Source organism: Drosophila elegans, unplaced genomic scaffold, assembly GCF_018152505.1.
Source record: "Drosophila elegans isolate 14027-0461.03 unplaced genomic scaffold, ASM1815250v1 contig_149, whole genome shotgun sequence".
Taxonomy (NCBI): domain Eukaryota; kingdom Metazoa; phylum Arthropoda; class Insecta; order Diptera; family Drosophilidae; genus Drosophila; species Drosophila elegans.
Window position 1 is genome coordinate 10,811,696 of NW_024545513.1, and position 27,578 is coordinate 10,839,273.

Consider the following 27,578-nt stretch of genomic DNA (forward strand, 5'->3'; position numbering starts at 1 on the left):
TGTCAAGCGCCAATTGGAGCCACACTTTGCCAGGAGCGGCGGAGTTGAGGGGGGCTAACAGGGGGTTAGTTTTTCGGGCTCAGTGGCTCCATGAATCCATGAATCCATGAATCGTTCTGGCGGCTCCGGTGGATCCGCTGGCTTCTTCCTGTGCTGCCACTGACGATGACGAAGCGTTGACAAGGCGATGACAGATTTCTGCGAATTTTTCGCATTAGGCTTTGAACTCGAGCATTTGTTTTTGCAGCCACTGGAACTGGGTCGATGGGTAGCTGCACAGAGAGAAATAAGATCAAAGAAATATAAGTGAGTGAGTCAAGACTATGTAAAATACAAAATAGTTTATATTTTAATCGTTTTAATCTTTTGAAATGATAGATGTAATGGGAAATTATATAAGTAAAAGGTGTCTTTAAATATGTTTGCTGTTTTCAAATTTCCAGAGCTAAATAAAATAATGATTTACTATTTTAAATATATTTTATATAAATTGAAATGTGAAAACCTTCTTTAATAAACATTTGTATATTAAACTGGAGTGACAAATTTATATATAAATTCTCAAAAATGTTTGAAACAAATGTGACAATTATTAAAAATTTTTTCTGTGTAGCTAGCGGGGAGGGGGGCGGTACCGGTGGGTACGGCGCTACTGTTTTCGCTCAAGCGCTTCGCTCGCTGACGGCTCGGAACGACGGGCAAGTGGCGCTGCCCTTTGATGCTAACGGTTCTAGAGATGCCTCGATTTCCGCGGAAATTGCTAATAGAATCACAGCCATCACCCCTCCTCCTTCCCTTCTTTCCCCCCCCTTTCCCCGCCCCCTTGCCTTTGGCCAACTTTATCAAAGGGTTGACTTTGTCTAAGCGCCTGCTCCAGCCGCCTTTCTTTAATTTCCATCAGAGGATGCTGAATGGAGGATGTCTGCAAGGCTGCCGATTCTGAAGATGAGGGAAAGGGGGTTGCTGCACAGGGGGGTGCTGAGGGGGCGGAACAACGCCACCTGATGGCGACACGTAGCTCGTTTATGGAAGCGCCTGATGACGGCGCCTGTGGGAAAATGTCATCCAGCCCGCGAAACTCTTTCACATAGCTGCACTCAGAAAATTACAAGCTTCTATTCACTTTATTAACAATTAACTTACATTTACTTTTCAAAATATATTTTTTTTTGGGATTTGATGTGTCTGAAATATAACATTTCAGTACAAAACAATTTATTTTCTAATTTTCTTTTCGAAAAAAAAAAATGATTTCGCCAATTTTTATATTTTGTATAAGAGATTTTTATGCGAAAAACGTCCGTTTAAGCTGTAAAAGCCAATCAATTAAAAATCTTATGACAAGTTCAACAAGGTAAGCTACTCAAAATATTAAACATTTTTACCAAGGGTTTTGATAAAAAAAAATAAACGTTTTAGGAAATTTAGAAACAAACGTTTTAGTTTTGAGAAATATTCATGGCAAAGGCCGACCGATTAAACTACATATAATAAAATCTTTGTAATTTGTCTTTGCATTTGAAGTAGCACCTCTTGTTTCACCGTGTACCCGCAGAAAGGGTGTGGCTCATGGCTCACGTTCAAACTCCCACTCCTTTACAGCTGCAGTTCCATCAGGTTTATGTCCACGTTTATGTCTTAAGACCCGAGATCTCGCTGGCTGATGCCCTTTGACCAATCTGCGCGAAATGCCAGCAAGTGAATGGCAGAAACAGAGAAACAGAAGCCAAGTGGAGCCAAGAGTTGCTAATAAGGCGACATGTGAATTATGAGTAAATGAATACCAAGTGAGTGGCTCTGAAAAGACGTGAATGTCAAATGCTGTAAGCTGCGAATTGAAAAAAATGCCAGCAATATGGCGAAATCTCCGCTTAAGAAAATCTTGCAAATGTTCTCTATGGCAGCATTTCCAAAGAAAGTCTAATCATTATGTGTGTGCTTCCTATGTGCCTTCCTTTCAAAGGAAAAACTTTGAGATCCAGTTGATTTTTCAATTGGTTATTTTATTTTAGTTTTAGTTTTTTTTTTTTAATACAAATTTATATTTTCATGGCGAATAAATCTCTATATTTGATTAGAAACCAAAAGTTAAAGTAACTAGTATTTAACCCTTAGGATTAAACATTGTAATTGATATATTTCTTTGAGTTATTAAAAGTATCCTAATGAATCTCTAGACAAAGAGTAGGTAGGTAGGTTTAAGTGGATGGGCCGATGGAAACCAGTAAGCTTGGGAGTTAGCCAGCGACACCAGAGATTAGATCGCCAGATTGGTGATAGATGGATGCGACATTTGTGGTTAATGGCGGGATGGCGGGATGTCGATATCCCGAAAGAAAGAGATATTATCAGATGGGATCGTGCCTCCCCAGAAACGGAGGCATTTGGTCATTAGACGTGGCATTGTCACAATATTTGCGAGTTGGGTGAGTGGTTGGATTGTTGGATGGTTGGATGGCTGGATGGTTGGATGGTTGGTGTAGGTCGATGGCTATCTGAGCGATTGGGAGATAGTTAGATGGCCCAGGACCAGGCCATCATATATAACCCATACCCTCGGTGACTCTTTCAAGTGCACACGCGTCGCAGGGCTAAAATAACAAAGACGGCGGCCGCCGTCAAGCCATTGAGATTTAATTGCACAAACGCCAGTTGAGCAATAAAATTTATGACCTACAAATAATAGGTCTCATCCGAATGAGGCGGTGGGTGGATGTGGACGTGGACGTGGACGTGGACTTTACATTACTTTTACCGGGTGCTGAATGCTGAATGGGTACTGCCACAATCGATGCTCTTTGATGAATGGCCGCAATGACAACTCAAATGAATTGGCAATGGCATTGCAGACGAAATGAAGATGTTCGTCAATTACGCGTAAAGTGCCCAAACAACTGGGAGGATAGGTATTTCCAAATAATGGATAACTAACAAAACATTCACAATGATTAGTAAGGAAAAACAAAAAAGGTTAATACTCCAAAACAATTCGAACTTTTTAAGTTTTAAGTTATTTTAATATCAACACAGTTCGAAGAATATATAATTTAAGTTAAATATTAAATATATTAACGTATACATTCAAAATGTACCATTTTTTGAATGGATTTTTATTTCAATTTAAGCTTTATCCTTACTATAATTAATTAAGAAACAAATAACAATATCAACTTGGTCAAATGTTAATCTTGTTTTCTATAAACTGATTTTATTATGGGGCTTATTGTTTTGATTTACTTTTTGGTTTTAAATATACAAACCCGCAGAGCTTCTCTGTGATTTTAAAATTAATTCTGAAAACTTGTGCCCACAGCTGCTGATAAATTCTGTGATCTCTGCTAAAATTCCACTTTGTTTTCGAGATATGGGGGTGTATGTGGGATTTTTTTTTTCCGGGACTGGGGATGCAGTCAAGTAAATTTAATTGCCGCTAACCCTCGAACTCAATCGATGCTTAGCTGCATTTACTTTTTTTTTCCTTTTTTGTTAGTGCAAATGTTCTCGATTTCATTGATTTCAATTGCTGCATTGCATTGCCCAAATATCGATTACAATAAACACACACACAAGCTGCAGACAACAAAAGCAACAAAAGGCGGGATTCGGGCAACAACAAAAGGTGCAGTGCAACAATGGAATGGCCCAAATCGTTTAAGTTAAGGCCATTAGAAAGAATTCCGGCTACCTGGAAATCTCCTCTCACTCCCCGGATTTAGGATCACTTAATTTCCTTGTCTTCGGGCCATTTTCTCTCACTCCCTCGCAATTTCCAGTTCGGATTCCTTTCGCAGATGCCAATTGTTCTATTTACACATGTAATCGATAGCTGGGCAGGTGGCGCTCTTCTCACCCCCAAATATATACCATATTTCGCTGACTGTACCATAGGTAATCTAATATGGATCGATTCGAGGGATTAGATTAAATAAATCACGGATTTCATAGAGTAATTAAATATTATGCATATTTATTTTGGTATATATCTAGAGCTGCTTAGTTCCAAGTTCTTACCAAGCTGTGAAATATATATATATACAGATATACTTAGGACCCCTTGGCCGATCCGATCTCTTGTCTTTCCCAATTGCCCAGTTGCCCAACATTTTGTCAACCGACCGACAATAAAAATACCGCCCCTAATTACAGGCTCCCACCATCCCCACATTATGCCGCAAATCGCAAAAGCGTAAAAATATGTGACAACGCCCGAGCAGCGCTCCAATGGTCACAGCTCGTTATAAACTGCACTGAGCGAAAAAGCAGATTATATTCAACTATATAGTGACAGCATCAAGATGCCCTTAATCAGCTCATAAGCCATCCTATTATGAAAACTATTAAAACGACATTATGTTTAATATTTCGATATTTTGTTTCAGATCCTTTTTGTTTCCAAATCAAAATCCTTTTGCTTAATAAGGAAATTTTGATTTAATTTATATTGCTTTCGCATCAAGATGTTTTTCAAAGATTAATTTCAATTTTATATATTATATACTTGAATCAAAGTCATTTACCCAACTTAATATTCAACAATTAAGTTTCTTTCTTTCTTTCAGTGTAGTCATTATTGCTGACCGCTCCACTGGCCGCTCCAGTTCACGCCCACACGTTGCGTCGCCTCTTTACATAATGGATATGGAGCAGGGATAGGGGCAAATCGGAGGAACTCCCATGCGAACACTGCGAACAATGTAATTGTTGTGCAAGTTGGACTGCGAACGAGGAGGCTCAAAAACCCCCCTTTAAAAATAGCCGCAATAATTTCCAGTCACAGTCACAATCACAATCCCAGAGATCGGGAGTTACGCTCCGACTGCGCTCTAGGTGAAAGTACCCGTCGAGACTCTTCAGTTGGACAGCGATTAAGACCCACTTGAACCCCAGATCACCTTGGCCAGTACCTACTTGCCAAGCAAAAATTAGAAATAGTAGATATTTTGAAATAAGGCATTTTTTTATCAACTGTGATTGGAAAAAAAAACTAATTTAAAAGGTATCTTTTAATGATAGAAACATCTTAAATGTTGGATTACCATCATAATATAATAAGAAATATTTTGGCCATGGGAAATATGACTATTAAATTACTTTAATAAGAAAATCTTAAATGTTGGAATACCAAAAGATCTAGCTCATATACAGAGTTGTGTTTTCTTTGCAAATTCTATTCTTTACCACACAAATATAATGAAAAATGGTTTTTTCGTTCAAAGGCAAATTGTTGGAGAACTTAAAATAAAGCCATTTCTTATCATCAGTTATTGGCAACAAATAATTAATATGGTATTATTGGGTGATAATAAAAATAACCATTTTAATGTTGGAAACCAAAAGAGTTGGCTTAAAGAGTTGAGTTTCCTGTGCAAATGTTATTCTTTATTGTAAGAAGTATAATGAGAAATGCTCTTTGCTCGTGATTATAATCTTGATCTTAAAAGTTCTTAATTTGATATAATAAAAGCGGCAGTTTTATTAAATGATTACTCCGCCTAGAGAGTTCCTGGCACTTCAATTGAGTTTCCTCTTTCGGGGCCTGACTTTAAGACTCGTCTTCTGGGTGGGCGATTCTTCTCGATCGCCCAAATTGCGTGGCCACCTTAGCCGATGAACGAGAGAGAGGGATGGGCATAGAGAGTGGGATGGAGATAGAGCAGGAAGGAGTGGGAGCGCGGGAGAAGACATTTTGCATAACGCGACATCAGCATGCAAGGCATTACACTTGGAAAAATTATGTTATATATTTGTTAAGAGCTATTAGATTGCAAACTAATATATATTAACTTTTCTTCCTAAGAAAAAGTTAAGGAAAAATCTAAAACAAATAATTATAATCTATAAATCTTAGACTGTAAGTAAATCTTAAGAAACCTAACAAGTTTTTACAATTTTAAGGATAAATATGTGCCCATGTGTATAAGTCCATAAAGGCCTTATATATTTATTCAAAGCAATGTAGTCTTAAAGTCGGGATTTTTATGGTTAGAGAGGAAAACAAAATTTCTTAAGGAATATTTAAATACAAATTCTGGGCTTCCATCTGAGGTTTAGAGCTCTCCTCCTTTTATTTTGAGTTAAACATTAATCTGTTTTTTTCAGTGCCCTCAAGACTCTCCACTCGCTCTGTGGTCGTTCATTTTCTCAGGCTAGCAATCAAAATGTGAGCAGCTGGGGGAAGAACACGAAGAGGGACAACGACCAGCTAAATTTGAGACCAAAGTGGAGGCGACGCGTCGCCATCATCATCTTCAGCTTCATCTTCATCAGGCGAGGCAAAAGTTGAAGCAGCATCGTGCATTTACAATTTTCTGCGAAATTTCTTGAAATCTGAACAAACCCGCCCCCTCCCCCCTTTTTCCACACCCACTCGTCGGGTTTTCCATTCTTTTTTCTTTTTTCTTCCATTTTTAATTTTTTTCACTGTTTGTTGTCTTGTTTTCTGGAAATTGTTCTTGTTGTTGTAGTCCGCCCGCCATCATCGCTTCGCAATTATAATTAAGTTTAATTGAGTGATTGACGTTTTTAGAGAGTGCGCGGTCACCCACAAATCTACAACAATCATGACAGCAGCAACAACATACACAAAAACCCAACATTAATTATATCGGTTTTATATTGTCATCTCATAATTTGTTAAAATAGCTGAAAAATTCTTAGAAATTAAAAGGCTCAATTATTCTTGGAAAATAACTTTATTGTTTCAAAAATGTTTCCGAAACAAAGTCACTTCTGATTTGATTTTAAAATATCCAATTTACATTGTGCATGGTTCTAAAAGTTTAAAGTCTGAAGAAACTAACTAACTAACTAAATATTTTCCTAACCTACTAAATAATTTTTCTCTGTGCAAGAGCAACAGAAGAGATTATGAAATCAACGAACAAACAAACAACGACGTCCCCCGTCATAATCAAAACAAGTCAAAAATGTTGAAAGACAACAGCAACAATGGCCGTTTGTTCAAGTGCCTTCGCTCCTCTGACATCTGAAAACCCCATCTGAAAATCCACATTGGAAACTCCCCTTCCCCTTATTTTTTAGGGGGGAGGGACGGACAGCGTGGGTGGCCCCTTCACTAGACCAAAAGCTCAGGCTGCGATTGCAGCATGCCGCTTTTCCACTTTTCCAATTTTCCGCCGGCCACTGGACATTGCACAAATTCGAGGCAACAACTACTGCAGCAGCAGCAACACAGGCAACAACAACATCTGCAACAGACACAACAGCAACATGAAAATGTTGACAACTTTTTTGGCTCGATTTTGGGTGGTCCCTCCAGTTAGTTGAAGAAATTTGGCGAGGTGATTGGCTAACTGTTCTACCGAAAATTGGGAAACCACATTTAGACCGCATTTTGTATAAATTTGTTTTTTAAAACAAAAATTTTAGATTACCTATATTTTGATTATCAAAACTATACACATATTATATAAAAAAAATATTTTTATTTAATGCTAAACGTTGTAATTGAAATATTTTAAATATAAATAAAGATTATTTTTTCAATTCAAAGACATTAGAAGTTAAAATTTAATTATTTGGCAGTTCTATGCCCACAGCAAGCATTATCTTTATTAATTTTGAAATTTGCCAAAATATATGCGGATTATTGTAGTAGATTTTCCAGTACCAAAAAATACACATAAAAAATCGTCAACGGATATTAAAACTGAGCTGCAAAATCATGCCCAAGAATGAAAATCTGCCATCACCAGATGGAGGCCCATTGAGATACACATACTATAGTATATGCACGAGTATGTATTCCCGGCCGTCTTTGATTTCCCCCTAATTAAATCCCCCGCCGACTATATGGATTGGATTGGCCATCAAAGCGGGTCATAAAATGCTCCCATTCAGCGATTTTTAACAAGCCACTCGAGTGGCGGAGGCCCCATCGATAGACTCATCACATCCGCGCGTAATAAAATGCACGCACGCACGTCCGACACCCAAGAAGATATGGCGGAATCGGTGGAAAGGGGCGAGTTTTAAGGGGTTTGATGGGAGGGGGGCTTGGCTATACAGCATCCGCAGTCATCTAATCAACTTTGATCGCATCTGGGAGCCCCTAAAAAAAATGCCCACCGCACACACTGATTTATCCCTTCACTGTTAAAAAAAAAATGAAATAGTAAAATTAAATACCTGGCTCTTAAACCCAAAGCGTTATATTTTATATTTAAATTGAATATAAAATCATAATATTAAACACAATTCTTATAATAATGCTTTATAAAATATATAAATATTTGATTTAATGTAAAATAAACTAAATTAATATACTTAACTTAATTGAAAAACATTATATTTCAAATGAATATAGTTTCAATTTTAAATTACATTTTCAGATAGTTAAATTTATTTCAAAAATAATAAAAAATAAGATTTATTAAGCTAAGTTTTTCAACAGTGTGGTAGCTCTCTTTCTCCGTTTCATCTACAAATTTCGTTTCCCTTTTCTTCTTCCATTTCTCCAGCATTTCTTCTACATTTCTCCATGAATCTTGCGTGTTTAGTCATTTGTAACACCTAACGGTTTGATTTGTATAATCGCTTAACCGAAAACGTTATAATTAACATAAGCTGCTGCCTTGATTGGCCAAAACAAGAGTTTCCCGATTATTCTCTTTCTTCTCTACCCAATTTTATTATTTAAAAAAAATTTAAAAGGTTAAGATTTCTATCCCAAAATAGGATACCAATTGATAACTCGTTGATCATCTAAGCTTGATGAAAATTGCCTGCTAAGATCAGACAGTTGTCCTGTGTTTTTGTTGTTTATTAAATATTTAGAGTTATCTGTTGCATATTATTTGAATCGTAACAAGTTTCCTTTGTTCATTAAATTAAGAAAACATATTTTTATGGGCAATAAACAATGTTATTAGTTTCGATTTGGTCATTATGTTGTATGCCTTTTCTGAAGGTCTGCCACTGAAGGCCATTTGAAGCGATGTTTTGAGACGGCAATCAATGAACTTCGATTGGCGAGGCATCGATGCCTTCGGCTTGGCTGCGATCCATTAAAGATCACCTGCCCAGATCAGAACGATCATAACTCCAGCCACAGCCGCCGGTGACATCTCTCAATCTGCCGATCCTCGATGCCCGATCCCCGATGCCCGCTCCCAAAACCCCGCATTTTCGTCCATTTTCGATCCTTCAGGATCCCAATTCCGAGTTTAGCCAGAGTTACGAGCTGCTGTCAAGCGCAGGGCAAAGGCAATGACGTGACCCTTTGTCCGCAGTGCCTCCATAAATTGGATCGCCCGGAATCAGACGACTCGAGATGGGATGGCAATGGTATGGGATGGGATGGCTTTGGAATGGGTTCAGTGCGGATCAGTCGAGAGTTGAGTGAGTTCGGCGGAAAGTCGGCCGAAGTCACGGTGGTCTATGTATGTCAATTAAGAGCCAGCGGTTCGCCGCCGCTGATTTATGCAATTGCCTATACACAGCAAAAATTATTTGAACTATATATAGATTTATTTATACTTTCTTAAGCCCTCTGCTTAGACAGGATATTTCATAAGACTAATAACTTTTCAATGTCTTTTAAGCATTCAAACGTATTATTTATTTGGGTACATTTTTAAAAGTATTTGAAAATCTTCACATGGAAAGAATTTTATATATATTTAAACAGCATCAATAAATACCCTCCGAAACTGACAACTTTAAGTCTCAGCCATTTTTTTTTACCGTGTAAAGCATCGCCCACGGCTTTGGGTTAGAGATCAAGAAAGAGACGGCGACTTCCTTCCGTTACAGTTGCCCAAAAAAGTATTTTCTCGGACATTGGCCAACTAATTGGCGGACGTTGCTCGCTTTGGGCGATATATACCCAAAAAAAAAAAGGGGAAAAAAACGGAGAGAAAACGAGGAGGCAGGGGCTCTGATAATAACTTCTTCAACGAGCCCCATGAAGTGAAATTATTCGGGTAAACATGCACGCTAATTACAAAACCCTCAAACGAGCAGCCAAAAAAAAAAATAATAAAAAAAAACAAAACCGAGCAAGGAGGAGGAAGAAAAAGCAGCAGCAGAGGAGCTGTGGGGGGGTCTCAGAAAAATGATATAATATTTTATGAATCAATTCACGAGAGCGCCAAGTGGACCACCGTCGCTGTCAGCGGCGACGCCAGTCGCCAGTCTTCAGTTTTCAGTCTTCAGTCTCCAGTCTCCAGTCTTCGGGGGCCCCTCTTCCGCCCCCCCTGGCACGCCCCCTTCCCCCTGCTCGCTGGGGGACTTGGGAGGCACACGAATATCGCCATCGTCGTGCAGTTAGCGAATGAGCCACTTAAAGAGCCACAAATAATAATAACGACTTTAACGACAACCACAACAACAGCCACACAGCGAGCTGGTGATCTTCGGTCGGTGTCTACGGTGTCTACGGTGTCTACAGTGTCTACAGTGTCTTCGGTCTTCGGTCTTCAGGCCCGATTCTTCGGACACAGCGCTCAAGACTCCAGTGTTCAGTTTTCAGGCCCAGTCTCTGCGCAGATCCACACAAAGTTAAGCTGGCTGCGCTTATGACTGCTCTTTTCCCTCGATTATGACTGGGCTTTTGGGATATTTTGGGGCTCTGTTCTTTTTTCATTTTTTTTTTTTTGTATTTTTTGGGTCTTGCGACTTGGGCCTCCTGAGAAGGGTCGTTCTGGGCCATTGCCGCGCCCTAACAAGCACAAATCAACAGGTTTATTATGATGCGATGAATGCCCAGAGGATGGGTCCAGTGGCTGTCAAACTGTGCACTCGGGTCATTTGCAACAAGTCAATCACAAATGGGTTCAAACGAGGGGCAAACATCATTAGAACCATTCTTTATTTTATCCGAGAGTATACTATAAATTAAATAAAAAATATATATTATTTTTAACAAAATGTACTAAATATAAAATTAAATAGCTGTTAAAACATTACTCTTAAAAACAGTAGAACATTTGTTATAAAATAAAAAAAAACAATCGCTACAGGGTTGTAACTCAAAAGAAATCTAACAATAAAATATATAAAATATATATAAATTTATAAGTTACAAATAACAAGCCAAAGAATGCAGAAATAATATTTTTTTATTTAACAAACATATTATTATATATTAGTTTATTTATATTTACTCAACTTATTTGTGATTCACTCAACTAATTATTCAGCCAAGATAACTCAAAGCCAAATCATATCAAGAATGGAGCTGGAGCCTAAAGTTATCTTCAATGTGGTCAACAAGTTGCAGACAGGACTTTCTGCCTCTGCCGCAAAATTCACAAAATTGTTTGCAAAATCACGGTTTAGCCCAATTTGGGGTAGCACGAATGTCATGTGTATGGGCTGTCCATCAATATTTGCACCTTTGACCCGACGCCTGCGTCATTAATGATGGCCGCCGGGCAGACAGACGACAAACTCACACCTCAAACAAACAGGGAAAGTCCACATGACCAAAATACTGTTTGCGAATCGTATTATTAGTTGATTTTGGATTGCCGAAAAATACAGAAATATTGCTGACAAATATCTGACCAATGAAAATGAAGTAAAATCGCAGTAACATATTTTTGTGTGTTGGCATTCAAATTGAAAATTGTGGTTTTGCAATTTCAAATACTTACTAGGCTTGAAATATATATTTTTTGAATTAATTCATGATATATGTACTTTAGTCTTTATTCAGGCTAAAAATGTTTTCTAAAATTGCGAATCAAGGTTAAAATTTATTTAAAAAGCTTTAATTAATAATATTTAAATACGCCATTGTCCTAAATGGTTTCTTAAATGTAACTTTTAAATTGTTTTGTTAAAGAAAAAAAAAAGTACAAACTACTTTAAAAAATCTGAAATTTAAATTAAAAATTACTGATTCGAGTTCTGAAAAGACTTAGAAAAAACATTACAAAAAACTACATAGTTTTTGCTAAATAATCCTAAAAATGAAATGTTTTTATTAATTTAAAATGTAATTTATAATCGTATAATTCTTTTGAAATTTTCTTGTAAGCGAACCAAGTTTTGAGTTTAAGTACAGACGTTTAAAGAAAATACCTACGTATACCCTGTAATTTATTGTTTTGGCTGGGGAAACCCCTGCAACAAATCCCTTCAAGCTTGCGGAACAACTGCGGCAGATGTCTTTGTTTCGATCTGATGGCACCTGGAATCTAGCCTAGACTTTCGGGACCAGGATCCTCATCCTTGTGGGGGGAGCGGGGAATTAAATCCCTGTCGACAATGGCCACACAGCTTAATTAGGCCTCTGCGCTTACCCAATTAGGAATTAGCATCGTGGAAAGGGAAGATCTTCGGGCGGAGGGAGGAGGGAGGAGGGAAGAGGAGGACCTCGAGCAAGGACCGCTGGAGGATCGGACCCCATATAAGCTTACACTCGGGCTACACTGGCTCAATGAATGAAACTCAAGCACAGGATATGCGGCTCCTTTGATCCGCGATTTGTGGACAGTAAGTACGGGGAGGGGGGATGAGGGGACGTGGGCGGAGCTGCCTCGAAAACTTAGACATTCAGGAAAAGATCAAAAAAACCCGCTGCCGACGAACCAACTTATGGTAATTCGAGATGACGATGCCTCAACCCAAAAAGGATATGCGAGGATGTGTATTTGCGTGTGTGTGTGTGTAGGTGTGTGTGCGGCAGGATAACCCACAATAATGACTGGGTCGTTCAACCGAGGAGTCAAAGAGCATCCGCATATTATACGGCAAATTCACGCTGATTAACTGATCATTAGCCCTTATAAAATGTAACAAAACAAAGCCGAAGCTTACATTTATTTAAACTACTCTGGGAACTTCAACTTCAGCTATTTACCCAAAAAAAAACTCTTCTCAATTATTATTTAATTGTTTCTTTCATATATAATTATTTTTATAAATTTTACACATTTTAACTCTAGGCTAAAGAACTATATTTCAAATCACAAATGAAAAGCACATTTAAAACTGTCAAATAATGTTTTAATCTTATCATAACTCAATCTACACATTCTACTTGTGATTTGGTTATAAAAGATTAGTATTATAAACGATTCTTCTTTACAACTTTTATTAATTATAAATTTACATACATTTTAATCAGCTTTGTTTTTTTTAGTTCATGGTGGTTGATATTGGTCTTTAATTTCTTGAAGGGATTGCTCCTCCCACTTTCCATGAGTGAATGCATTGACCTTCTTCACACGCAAGGATGGGGAGAAAGCAGGAGGGGAGAGGAGAAAGGAGAAGGAGCCGGTGAAAAGGTGAGGAGAAGGGCGTATAACACACACTTATATGGCACTAGGCAATAATGGCCGGACCGAATGGCAAACAGGGTTCCCCCATAGGGATTTCGCCATATACAAGAGGCTATATGGCATACAAACATATATATGCATATGTGTGTATGGATATATATATATATATATGTGCCCGTCTGAGAATTCCACCCCATTGTCGAATGTTCGAATGTCTGGTTCTTGTGATTTCCTGCAGAAAGTGCCTCGAACGGAGCTCTAAGTGGCCTAATTAGCAGCCGTGCGGCGATCAACACCACTCGTCACCAGCCATCAACATCCTTGTACCTCCTGCACGCCCTTTGACCCCACTACCCAATACCCAACGCCCACCTTTACACACACACACACACACACTCTGTTTGCATAGCACTTATACACCACATCACATCATATGCATGTGTGTGCGCGCGCCAGAGTATTTTGCATATTATTTCACGCCATTGTAGCGCTTTCAACGCAAAACCGAACAAAGTAAAGTAAAAACGTGGACAGAAAAAAAAAATAAAAATAAAAATGGCTAAAAAAAAAAGTGGTTACCAGTGTGGAAAGGGGGTTTTTGAGGTGACTGGAGGTGGAGATGGAAACAAACTACGAAACAATGAGGCGACTGAGTGCCATAAAAACTCTGTCGCCGAAGCCTAACAGAACCAGGGTAACACATATTCCAACGTCTCCTCTTCGGATCACTGAGGAAATAAACATATACCCCTAAATTAGTGATCTTAAGAGGGTTTTTTTGTGATTTTTCCTTCCTGTGGAAAGATTTTTGACAACTAGTAAACTTAATTTTGATTATTCTTTTCATAACTTCATATAAATACAATTTCAAAAGATGGAAATCTAAATGCTGTGATCTTCTATAAACATCATAGAGTTAAGCTTCCAGTTTAGATTGTCCCAAGAATATATGTATATATAAATCAAATATAATAAATATCAAAAGATACATTAAAAACAATCGAAACAAGCTTGCTTATAAGGCAAAAATATATTAGTCTTCAGCGATTTTTTTTTTAAACTAAACAATAATTTAATTCAAAATAAAACTTAACTTAGACTATCAAAGATTCTTTTGTTCAGTGTTTCAACAGAGTCTGCAGTTTTTTGTGGTCTTTGGCGTTAGTCGTCGCACTTTGGGCGGCAAAAATGCGCTCGACACACAGCAATGGCGGCCTCCATAGTTTACGGTTTGATTTAACCGAACCCCGATGCCGCCGCCCCCCGCCACCCACCACCCCTCTCACCTTGAGGAAAATGCAGGTGTGGTTTTTCCCCCATTTGCCTCAGTTTTTTGCCGGCTTTTTGGCATGGCTTCCGTTTTGGGCTGACGTTGCCACTGCCACTGCCATGATTTGTTGAATTTTCTTTTCTTTTGCCTCCTCCCTTTTTTTGTTGCTGTTTTCCGTTGGAAGGTGTTGTCGTTGTTGCCCCACACAGTGGATCATTTAGTGGCTCCACATCCACTTGGGCTTTCCTCCAGTCTCCTTCTTTTGCACACAGGGGGAAAATGGTGTATAAAAGGTATTCCTTACATCAAAAAACATCAACAAAGATCTGCAATGAGATTCGATTGAGCACACATTAAAACACAAAGAAAATATTTATGAGAAAAATAACTTTTTGAAGTAAACTTGCATTTCATTTTTTAAAAAATATTTTTAGGAGCCAAAATGTAATATTAAAATGTTAATATTAAATTGGTTTTCACAGATTAATTATTAGAATATCAATAAATATTTGCTTAAATCGAAACAGCATACTTTTTCATTGGCTCAGCTTCAGTGGCTTTAGTTGAATTAAGCTGGAGTTTTTTCTCTGTGCATTTGGCAAATCTCCTGAAAAATCCTTCGCCGCAGTCACTCAGTTGGATGCCCCTTGTCATTATTGGCATCCATAACCATTTTTCACCGGCCATTCGCATTCCTTGGCAGACACAACAAAGGAAAACAATCGAATGTAGGGACAAACAACCATTGGAAAATATGGAACATCATTTTCTGGACCCAACCAAGCCGACAACAAAAGAAATGAGCAGCTTTTCGGCACTGAGATTCCAAAAACAGGAGCGGAATTCAGGACCAAAAGCTCAAATGGTCTTGGTAGCCAAGGTGAACCTGCCAATTCATCCTTGCAGTAAATGCGAAATTACCGAATTCACAATTTCGTTGTCCTTTGGCCAATTTTAAACTTTCCGAGTCTATGAAAATTTAAAACTTACTGTTGAACATAATTACAAATTAAACAAGGAACGAATTACAAAGTAGGAAATTCGTACTTTAAAATGGTTTAATAACTATATATGGATACGGCTGTTAGACTATACACTTTTGAAAATCTATATTATTCTCTATTGAAAATATGGTAATAATTCATTTTTAAAATCTGGACTTTTGGAACTGCGTTAAGATTTTGATAAGAAGATGTCATATGGAACTGGACCAGTAGCTAAGCCAGGTTTTTTTTGGGGGAACGGGCGGCGTGGCGGGAGGTGAGTATGGAATTAAGAGGTCAGAGGTTGTGCTTTTGCGGGGTACAGTTGCCATCGCTGGCGGTGCAGATGGGTGCCTCAATTAGTGGCACTCCACAAGCGCAAGCGCGCTGAAAAGGGGGGCAAAGAAAGAAAGGGGTTACGGATGGGGATTTGGATGGAGGTAGGGGTAGGGGTAGGAGAAGGGGTAGGCTCGTTCTGGGATTGGGAACTTGCCATTCGAGGCAGAAGTGTGTGCCATTTTAGACGAGAGAGTCGCACACTCGGCGTGTGTGAATGACATGGAAGACAGCAAACGACATATGCACAAAAGCTTCGGCAACAACGACACATGGAGGCGGCATTGTCAACGCTGCAAACTGTCACACGGGTGAAAGGGGGGTGCAAGGGGGGTGGGGGTTAAAAGGGGGGCACAAGCGGAGACAAGTGGCTCTCAGTCGGGGTCACCACCCAATCCCCACCATCTACCATCCACATCCTCCCACAAACTGCGAATGGAACTGAAACTGGCATGCAAATTACTGTCGAGCATGCTCATCTAAATTAGCAGCGGGATGGTACGGGGGCTGTAGGGGGTGAAGGGGACTTTTCAGGAGGGGTTAAGGCTGGGGGAGGCGGGTTAAACGGGGGTCTAAAGAGAGGTTAAAGAGGCGCAGCGATTCGAAGAACACCGGAGGCTCTGCGACCCTAGGGTGGCACATGCATAATTATTTTTATTATTATTCTCTATGCTTGGACCCTGTAACCCCGCCCACCGTTCCCGTACCGCCTCCGAAGTTCCCCCCCTTAGCCGCCGCCTCTGATCAACCCCATTTGGGCACAGATTGCAACTTCAGCGCCTACAAAACAACAAACAGTGGGCCAAACAGTAGTCAGATATTAAGAAAATGCAGCTACAATTTCAACCCAAAAAAAAATTAATTTCAAATAAATAGCTTAAATGATATTCATATTATCAAACCGTTTACATCTAGAAAATGGTCGTGATTTTTTTAAGTGCTTTTATTTTAAGTAGCTACATAGAAATGTGGATATAGCTTGGTCCATGCAAATTTAAAGAAAGTTTACACTTTTATTTTCAAAAAAATAAAAAAAATTTTTGGAAATATAAAAATACAAATTTGCTCAAATTCTATTTAGGAAAAATATATTTTTGATAATAAAAAATCAGGTTTTGGGTCTAAAAAATTCAAGAAATAGGAATGTTGAATCAATCAGATTATCGTTCCTTTAAAGGTTATTTGAAAATCTTTAAATGTCATTATAAGAATGTAATTAAATATATCACGTTTAGATACTACGATTGCCATGTTGATGTAGGCAGTAAATGAAAATTAGAAAACACTCTCCGTTATTTAGCCCACAGTTCGGGGTCTCCATCTTCTCTGGCGGCACCGACGCAATGTGCCGTAAAAATAATTATGGCTGCAACTGCACAATTTTGCTGGCAACCCCCCGTTCCTCCCAACCCCTCCCCCCTTTTGAAGCCCGCGCCGCACATGATTTGCCACACCCCCTAGACGCTTGCAACGCTTTCTGCGCCCTCCTGCCAGGAGTTTTCCGCTGGAAAAGCGGCGGGAAAATGCGATTTGGGGGAGTGGCAGACGGTCTTGTCACAAGAATCTAATGTGCAATTTTGTTTTACCGCATGCCACGCCCCCTTTCGCCGAAGCCCCATAAGGGGCGAGACTTTCCTCAAAGTGGAATCAGACTTGCATAATGCACACATGTATATTTATATATGTTTTATATACGCACATCATAATGGAGGTTTATGTGGGGACTACAAATTGTATTATATTCATGTTTTGTTTTAATTATAATTATAAATAAATTGTCAATTAATTATTTGCTTAGCAAAGCAAATACTGTTGAAAATGTGTTGTGAAGATTTTATATTTTGATTCCTTAAACTGAAATATTATTGGCTAACAAATATTAAAACTATGATTATAACAATAATACCAAATAGTTTGTAGCAAAAAATGTGTTTATACTAAATTGTCTATAAATTTTATAACCAACCAGCAAAAATGCATTAAAATATAAAATGGTTAGGACAAAACATTATTTCTCATTCTCAGCAATAATTTTATATAAAGGTATTGAAGTTATAAATTACGAAGTCATATTTGCCAGCTTTAAGTCTGCCCATAAAATCATTTGGAATTTCCAATCCCAGCAAGTAAGCTAATTTTCAGCCGACTTTTAGTGGCAACTTGAATTGGCTTTTGGGCAAATCTGAATGGTGCTCATTATGGGCTCGATGGCTTAGGTGGTTGGGTGGTTCTAGTGGTTGGGTGGTGGCGTCGTAAAAGGCTTTGCATTAACACCACCCAAACACCCCAAATGCAGCCAACCAAATGTCAAACGAGGCTACTTTTCTCCTCTCTCGCACTCGCTAATTTTGCTGTATTATTTTTTTTTTTTTTGGTTTTTTGTTCGTTGTTGTTGTCGTTGTTGTTGTCGTTGTCGTTGTCGACGCTACGTTACGTTTTCTTCCCTTCTTTCTTTAATGGGATTTACCTAAATGAGAGCTAATAATGGCCCGGTTGGGTCCGAAAGTGGAAAATATTTCCGGGTGCAAGCCTGCGGAGGCTGTAGAATTTAACATGCCATTTGATGTCGAGCTCTGTGTGGCTGTTTCAGCTACTGCTACTGCTTCTGCTTCTGTTTCTGTTTCAGTTGCTCTGCCTCTGTGTTCTGTGCCATGATTATTATTGGCACATTAGCAGGCCGGCCGACTCGCAGCCAAGTGCCGAGCCAGCCACTCCAGCCACACACTCGACACTCGCCTAAGTCCGGATTCGAGCCTCCGACCCATGACCCCTGACCCCGGAACCCACTCCGTCACTGCGAAAAAAAATGGGATCCTTAAATACAAATGGTTTTCGAGAAAAAACTAAAGGCGAAAAATAATTTTTAAGGCATGAAACAATATCTCTATGTAAGATAAAAGAAGCAACAATATTCCTGTGCTGGTTAATAAGTATATTTTTTTTTTGTGTTGCCACACTCAAAATAATAGTAGTTTTTAACCTAATGGAAATATCAATCAATAATAGTTTGTTTATAAACAACTGGTTTGTGTATATTCTTGTAAAGCCTATACTACAAACATAAAATCCACATCCATTATTGGTATAATACTTTAAAGTAATTACAAACAAAATTGATACAAAAAAGTGTGTTTTTAAATTTTTGATTTAAAAAATAGGAGAGATATGGAAAACATTTATATTCCAATGTAGAGTTATTTGCTTAATTTGTTTAAAAATCATTTAGGGTATATATATACGTAAATTTTAAGAAAATATTTAAAGATTTCAATTTCCTTGAAAACTAATACAATATTAATGGGTTTTTGAATCTCATTTTGATTATTGGCTAGTTTTAGAGAACTTTAAATTTTTTCACAACTATTTCTTCGACCGCAGCGTTGCGTTCAAAAACTTTTACTATTTAAATAATTCTTTGAAAATAGGCGGAAAGATATTTCCTGATGGCTTCTATTTTAGATAATCAAAAAACACCTCTAATATCGCAGGATACACTTTTTTTCCTTCGATTTTAGTTATTTTGCATTATGTAGCATATTCGGAAAATATCGGTTTTTGGTTCCTGCATTTAAAGTGTAATGAATATTTTCCGAAAATCCAGTTGGACTTAAAGATTGAAATATTTGCAATATCTAACCTGTACTATATTTGGCCCAGTGTGTGTGATATTTGCGAGGCGGAGCGGAAGCGTCGAACGGAACTTGCATATGTAAGCAAAAGCCAGCGGCAATTTTTGGGTCCAACCCTTGGATTCTGGTGGGGATGGGCTTTATAATGGGGGTTGGGATGGGGATGGCGATGGCGATGGGGATGGGGATGGGGATGGGGATTCAGAAGACCAGGACGACAATTGTCGCGTCTAGAGGCACTTACGCTAAATTGCATTTCACTTGTGTGTGCGTGCCGGGGAAAAAAGCAAATAGCCGACCGTACTTACATATACACTGTTCGAAAATGTTCGGTAAATTATTGTTAAATCGATTTTGGCTAGTGGAAAAATTGTTTTTCTGTAAGCTTAAAATATTTTTTCTTTGGTGTTTAAATACATATTCAAGCCAAGTGCCTTAAACAATGCCAGTAAGCTTTCAAAAGGATGCCATTTTTTATATTACTTTAAGTTTAATTGATTTAAATTGAGATATTTCCTTTCTCAGTATACGTGAAGGAAATTTTTGCAAAAGATGTATTTTTCGGTGCACCATTAGCTACAGTGAAGCGTCGACGGCGGCACGCAACCTATTTTGGGCCAGGTCAAAACAGCTCAACGCGCATCTCATAATTATCTCCTCGCTTCGCTGCCGTTTTGAAGAGCCACGGAGACAGTTTAATAATCATCAAAATAGCCACCGAGGGGTGACTTCTGCACCGCCACCACCCGATCTTTTTTAGCCTTTTTCAGCCTTTTTCAGTATTTTTCAGCTTGTTGCATGTGGCTGCGGCTGCGGTGCCACATGTGAAAAGTTTTCCATCCCATCCATGTGTCCTATCCTATCCCCTTGTCCAAACCCCCTGCGTTTTCCGTGTCCGTGACGATGTCCGTGTCCGGTTTTCATAAGTCGACCAAACACGCCATCTCCGGGAACTGAGCACTGGGAACTGAGAAATCATTAGTGTCAGATGGCCAAGGGGCGAACCTTTGACTCAAGAAACTACAGGTCCTGCCACTCCTGACCTATAAATAAATGGATTGGGGAAAATACAAATATTTACAAGTCAAAAGTTACAATCTTAGTCTGGCTGAATTATCTAGCATATAAAAGAAACCTTTATAAATAATTAGCTTATTTTATGTCGAATTTAATTAGCAAATACTTAATTCTGGGTATACATGAAGCAATTTGAAAAATTATTGTAAAACACACGACCTATAAACCTTTGGCAAAATTTAATTAATAAAAACTTTTGATTTAACCTCCATAAGTTAAATCACATTTTAATAATATTAGGAAACTATTTCATTTATTGTAAATGTATAAGTATTGAGTAGCTTGTGTTCGAAACTAACACCCTTTATAGCTTAATCCGATTTCATTTATAATAATATTTAACCCAAAACCCTTTAAAAATAGAAATATTTCCAAAATTATTTTAAATTTATATCAAGTCTGATTTCATGTATATATAATATATAATATATATAATAGAATATATAACAAGTGTGTAAATGAAAATCAAACAACCCCTTTAATGTTCATTTAAATTGTTTATTTTTTGGACAAAATTAAATGAATTTTAAGCTTTCTTAAAATAATATTATTTATGCTCTTGGTTTTGCCTTTGTTGAGCATCATTTATTCGTCTGATGGGCAGCTTCCGACAAAACGCTGATAGAGTTCGAAGCACAATTCATAGGTGAGCTCCAAAGCCTTGACAAACATATCCAAAAAATCCATTGGGTCGAAGGTGCAAAGGATCCGATAGACAAAGAGTCCGGAAATCACAATCATCATTGGCCAAAAAATCGACATCAGGGAGCGGGTCACATGGAGGATGACGCACCAGGCAGAAAGGAATGCCACCACATAGCCTAAGGCGGTGGTAAAATCATCCGGAACTGGAAAATCCTCCATTGAAAACGTGTATCCCACGGCCATTTGTTCGACACTTAACTTTCTGGGTTGCAGAATATATTTCAGAATATTTAGTTGATTGGGGCTTCACAATAATGTCGATTGTGAATGCTAACAGGAAACTGCTAGACTACTTGTACGACTTGTACGACTTTTCCGACTTCAAAGCATACCTGATCTTTACAATCACTCTAATTAAGCTATTAAAAAATTATTATTTTCAGCTAAAACAAAAACATATATGAACGGCTTGCACTTAAACGATTATTAGTTTTTTTTTTTATGGAAATTAAAATTACAGATTTATTTGCACTCAGTTAATTTGAAGTATGCCAACTATTTTACTAACCTTTTAAAATTTGCGAAAAATTGTCTAATCAACTTAACCTTACGCGATGTCCAAGTGGTATATTTTTGAAAAAAAGTGTGCGATTAAATTCATTGTCAAAGTATTTTTCTATTTTAAAGTATTTAGGAAAACTAAATTAAAAATTGATTGAATGGCAGACAAATGCCAATTTTTAGAAGAACGTAAATATAAAGAAAAACACATATTTTCAAATCATTTGGTTTTTAAAATAGTGCTAAAAAAATGTTCAATATTAGATGAAAACCTGTAGATGTTTAAAATAGAAAATACCCTTTGGTTTTTCTGTTCCTTTGCCATAGGAATAACATTTTTCCAAAAGGGAACTCTACCATCTTTGAATTCCCTGGCGATTTTCCACAGTTTCCCCGCTCTTTTCACAAAAATCAAACAATGAACAGAAGACAAAAAAAAAGAGGGGAAAAAAAACAGACTGTTGTCAATTTATAACTAAAAATGAAACGTTTTCCGCTGGGCTTGTGTTTGTTTGTTTGTTACCATTATTATTGCTACTACTACCTACCACATACTACATACTACTATTATTGCTGCTGTTTTGTTTTGTTTCATGCGACTTTTACCATAATTGCGGGTAGCAGCATTATGACATCGGGAAGCGACAAGCGAAACGCAACCTGAACATAATTACAACAATTTGTTGTCTAGTGTTTGACAACAAAAACAACAATGCTCTGAAACAACAACAGTAACAACAACAACGAAGAGCAAAAAGAAGCCGAGGAGATGATTGTTGTCATGGTTGAATGATGCAACTGGAAAAGGCAGAAAACAGCAGCAGCAAAAGTCACGCACATTGACATCGCCTGGAGAAACCGAAAAAGATGACACGGTATAAGGCAGCCAAAGGAAAGGTGGGAAGGCCTGCAGCACCCCTTCACTACACTGGGCAAAAAAAAAAGGGAGAAAATGGTCTAAAAATATCAAATATAAGTCCATAAAGCAAACACATTTTGTGGCTCTTGAAAAAACCAAACTAAAAATATAAACTTCAGTATTATAAAGCGTTTTAATTATCTCTAGATTTGCCGTTGAAAGAAAACAGGCTATAATTACTTAATTTATAACTATAGAAAATGTCACAAGATACATTTTTTATCTGCAATCATTAGCTGAAGATAGAAATTGACCTTTTTAAAATATCATATATAATCATTTCCAATCGGCAGTAAACATTTTAGATTTTCCCTTTAGAAAGTTGTTTGAGGTCACGTTTTTTTTTTCATTACACAATTGAAAACTGAGAAGGCTAAATGTCTATTTGAAAAAAAAAGAAGAAATTCAGGCTTAGTTGTCAAGCTTACTCCAACAAACAAGAACATAAATTAAAATAAAAGCTAAAATTTAGAAAAATTGAATATATATTTGGCCTAGTATTTGTCAGTGCAATCCCATCCCCAAGGATAAGAAAACACATCTGTGGCAAACTGTGGCAGCTCCTCTGCGTTGCTCGTCACACTTCATTTCGACGCTTTCAACGCTTGTTGCGCCTCCAAATTAATTGCCACAGCCTGTGCAGCGCCAAAATTTAATGGAAAGTTTAGCAAATACAAGGAGCACATCTCTCCCCCCGTGATGGCCGTCATCCTATAATATATATCCCTCGGGATCGGGAGCCTCGACTAATTAGCAGGCGAGGCGCAGGCGCCAGAGCTGGGTAAGAAAAAAATAAAAAACAAAAAAATAAAATACAGCCGAGCTATAGGAATCGGGAGTTGTGAATCGCAAATTGGGAGGATATGCCCGCTATATGCCCCATTATCAACAATTGCACATTGCGCCATATTTTACAGCAGCTGCAGTCGGGGAATTTTTCCCTTTTTCTGTTGGGGTAGAATCGGATATTCTTAGGGGTTCGGGATAACAAATATATAGGTGATATATATTATACTTGCTAGAAACCATTTTGAAAATATTCGATTAAATAAGAACACATATATTCATGGTTGTTTATGATCATCAAGGTCCAAGTAAAACTATTAAATTAAGGGAAAATTTCATGTCTTAAGGTTAAAAACTTGGACAAGTTAGAAATCAAAGCTCTGAAAACGAAGCATTATCCTTACAGATTTGCATTAATTAAATGGTTTCAAATATTAAATTTAAAGAAAAAATTTTAAATATCTATAATAAGGCACGTTTTATTATATCTTATATTTAAGCAGTTGAAAAACAATTGTAATAATAGCATCCTTTTACAATGGCATTACATTAGCCCTGTACATCCTTTTCTCAAATTGATCCCAAAATTTCGCGCCAAAAAGCCAAGTGAATGAAACTAAAGAGGTGGAGTGGAAAATGGAAAATATTGTGGGGAGAGGGGAATAGGAAAAAGAGAGGGCAAGCAAAAGGACATTCTGGTTGTGTGACAAAATCGCTGCCTTCTTATGTGTGTGTGTGTGTTATTCCTTCACTCCCAAGTTGCTCCATTTCACTCGCACACACACATACACTGAAAGGCGAGACTCCGCCCACAAAGCGATCGTGAGGTGGCGAAAAAAAATTCACCACAGTTGGGTGAAAAGCGCTCAACTCTCTTTCTTTCTCTCTCCCTCTCATGGCGCAAGCGCATTTGGGCAAATAGTTGCCCTCTCGCTTGCTCTCGCATGCTGCAGAGTAAAATGGTCGACTTGCAGGGGGCGTTACTCTATATCCGTCTTGCTCGCGCCCATTCGTGTCAATTGGAGAGAGTGAGTGAGATGGTGAGTGGGGGGAGGGGGGAAAGAGAGTAGAAACGCTGTAAACGAATTTGCATATTTCTGCTGCTTTACGCTTATTGCATATTTTATTCATTACCTTCTGGCGCTTCGGCGGATGAAACAGCAAAGCGAAAACGCGAAGGAAAGTGTCATAAGGCATTCGGACTACGGTTATGGAACATCTTGCCTCCTTTTCCAACGCAGCCTCTGCCCTCTCTTTCTTTCTTTTTTGCTTTCCATCTATATTTGACTTTATCTCGTATTTTATCGCCAATGACACCATTTTGTGTCTCAATTTTCCTTATCTAGACATTAAAAACAACAAAGCAACACCTCAAACTTTAACATGATGTTATTACGTTTGAACCAATCAATTATGTTCATTAGCTCTACGAATTTACAGGATTAAGAATAATGCCTTCAAAATACTAAATTAAAGAATTTATTTTATAGTTTGTTAAAACCTTTTAATATTTTTTAAGCTATATTGTGATTTCTCTTAAGGTTTCAATATTTAAAACAATATATGCTTCATAAATAAATATAGTCCTATTATGTAAAAATTACTTTTTAAAATGATTTAGTGATTCTTAAATATCTAAACGTTCTCTAAGTTTCTATTAATATAATAAACCTGCATCATTTGTGTTTTTATTTGAAAAAAGGGTTTTTTAGTAAAAGCTTTGCAATATCTGTGAAATTATATATGTTAAAATAATGTATTGTTCCTAAATTTGTGTATTTTGTTAATATTTTATAGTTTCTCATCATTAAATTTTAAATACCAAACTTTGTACTATTTATTTCAAGCATCGTTAACTCATTTATATTGGAAATGTGTTAGATTTTCGCATCCCATCTTTTTTTTTAAGAAGTTCTTATTAAATCTGATGTTCAATAAATGGTATTTTACTCTTAAAATGAAAATATTTCAACATAATTTCTTAATTATTTTTTTAACTTGAAAGCAAGTTATTAAATGTATAATTTCATAAAACCCATTTTTTTGTTTTTCTTTTGTTTAACCAAATATTTTTTCTTTGCAAACATATGTTTCCCATTTATTTAAGTATCTAAAAGCTGGCTTCTGATTCCCTTTTCGGATACCGAAAGCCATAAACAATGTCATTTTCCTCGAAATTGGTTTCACGCATTATATTAGTAAATTTGTTTATTTTTGCTTGGCAGGGACTTAATCTGTGCTCCAGTTTTTCGTAGTCTACAGTCTTCCCAAAATGGCCACCGCACGTCCTTATTACTAGATTTTTGTTGCCAGCAAAAGATGCGATTCGAATCATGCGTGAGTTATCCTGCGTGTTGTTATCCTGGTTCAAAACAAAAAAAAAAAAAAATAATATGGGATGAAATTATAAAAACCGGTTGTGAGTGAATTACTCAAATACTCAGTTACTCAAAAGTACTCACTCAAAACGAAGCGAAACGAGGCGAATTCGTGTCTCTGCCTCTGCCACCGTCGACGTCGACCGCGCTGCCATGGTGAGTTTTGAAGGCAGCGGGCAGAGCGTTAAACAAAGTGGCGAATACCGTCATTCAAACTGGGAATTCTGTTAGTAAACGTCGACACTTCATATGAAACGAAGAGCGGAGATCACAGCGGAAAGTCCAGGGGTGGAGGTGGGTTTTAGAAAAGCGCGAGGGGGGATGTAGTTAGTGAGTAGGTTTACATATGGATAGTCTAGAGATTAGGTGACATAAGGGCGGATTATAAAGCTAAGAAGGTGGACAACGAAAACAAAAACAAAACAGTTAAGGTGCTTAGAATAAAGACCTGAGCGAAATGCATTTGGAAAAAAAAAAATAAATTAGTACCACACAGTTAAGGTGACACAAGACGGACTCTACCTACGACTTGGGTGTCAAAATGCTTGTCATTCGGATGGGGAAAACCTATGCTAAGCTGGCCAAAGCCTTTTTGCCTCCGTGGTGAACAACATAACCTGTCCCACCACCCCTCTTAAAAGGGGGGATTCCCCACTTTCGCACTCTGTCGACGCCTCTGCCCGCGTCGCAGTCGGCGCCTTTTGCACTTTGGCGCTCGTCGGCGTCTTGGCCCGGTTTTTTTTTTTTTTCGTTTTTTGTATTTGGATTTCGGGCTTTTCGGCTTTTTGGATCGTTCTCGGCCAGCAGTCGCCGCCTGTCACACGCTCACGTCAAACGCTTTTTGCCGTCGCGTCGCCAGCGAAACCAAAAATCAAATGTCTCGCCGTGTTTACGTGTGATTCCCCCTTTTTTTTTTGCCGAACACAAAAACACTGACCTTAACCGATACGGTTCGTCGTTAACCGTTAACCGCTTACCGTTTCGTTACCGCTAACGAAAGCGAAAAAGAGAAAACAAATATGAAAAACATCACCTTGAATATTCTGTTTTGTTTTGTTTTTTGTGCAGACCAGCATTTTTGAAAACCTGACAAATCAAAAATAAGAAATAGTGCTTAAAAAGTGCATACAGTGTAAAGTATTAAACTATTAAAATAGCAAAAAAAAAAAAAAAGGTGGGAGGTCTAAAGAAAATAATAACCTTTACTGGTTTCGCTTGAGATTTTCCAAAATCCGTTTAAATTCCTATACCTAATATGCTTTGATATAGGTATAATTCATTATAAATACCCCTAAAAGACAATGAATAAAGTCTTTTATAAATGTTATAAAAAATTCTCTGCCGTTTGAAAAATTGTAATTATTAAATTGTAAATATGCTGCCTTTAAAATCATAGGATTAGATTTAAAAACTTTTATAACTGTGATTTTAGGAAATAAAAACCCAGAGACCAATGTATCTCATGTTTAAAACTTGGGATATCTTGAACACCGTTTTCTTTAAATATGTCAAAATCAAAATTATATATTTTAAACAAATTTGAGCCTCCTTACTTTCTATGCAATTCTAATGAGTATGAATTTCACCCCTTTAAGAAAGATACTTTTGGAGAACTTTATAATCTTACTACTCATTAGTAAAATTTCTTAACCACCTGCCAATTTCCTTATTTTAAAAATATTGAAAAATTTAATGGGACATTAAAATAGTTTATGTGTTGAGATAATTCGAATTTTTAGGACTT

The 27,578-nt window shown here is 37.6% G+C and overlaps 1 long non-coding RNA gene across 2 annotated transcripts in view; it reads right to left on the minus strand.

Moving 5' to 3' along the window:
• Positions 1-243: 243 nt before the first annotated feature.
• The window catches only part of LOC121467975, a 158,304-nt gene continuing 130,969 nt past the window's right edge, over positions 244-27,578 (minus strand). For both annotated transcript variants that reach the window (XR_005977987.1, XR_005977986.1), the window contains exons 3-4: positions 14,537-14,846; positions 244-272 (exon numbers count right to left, since the gene is read on the minus strand). This is a non-coding gene — a long non-coding RNA (uncharacterized LOC121467975). The remainder of the gene's footprint in view (positions 273-14,536; positions 14,847-27,578) is intronic.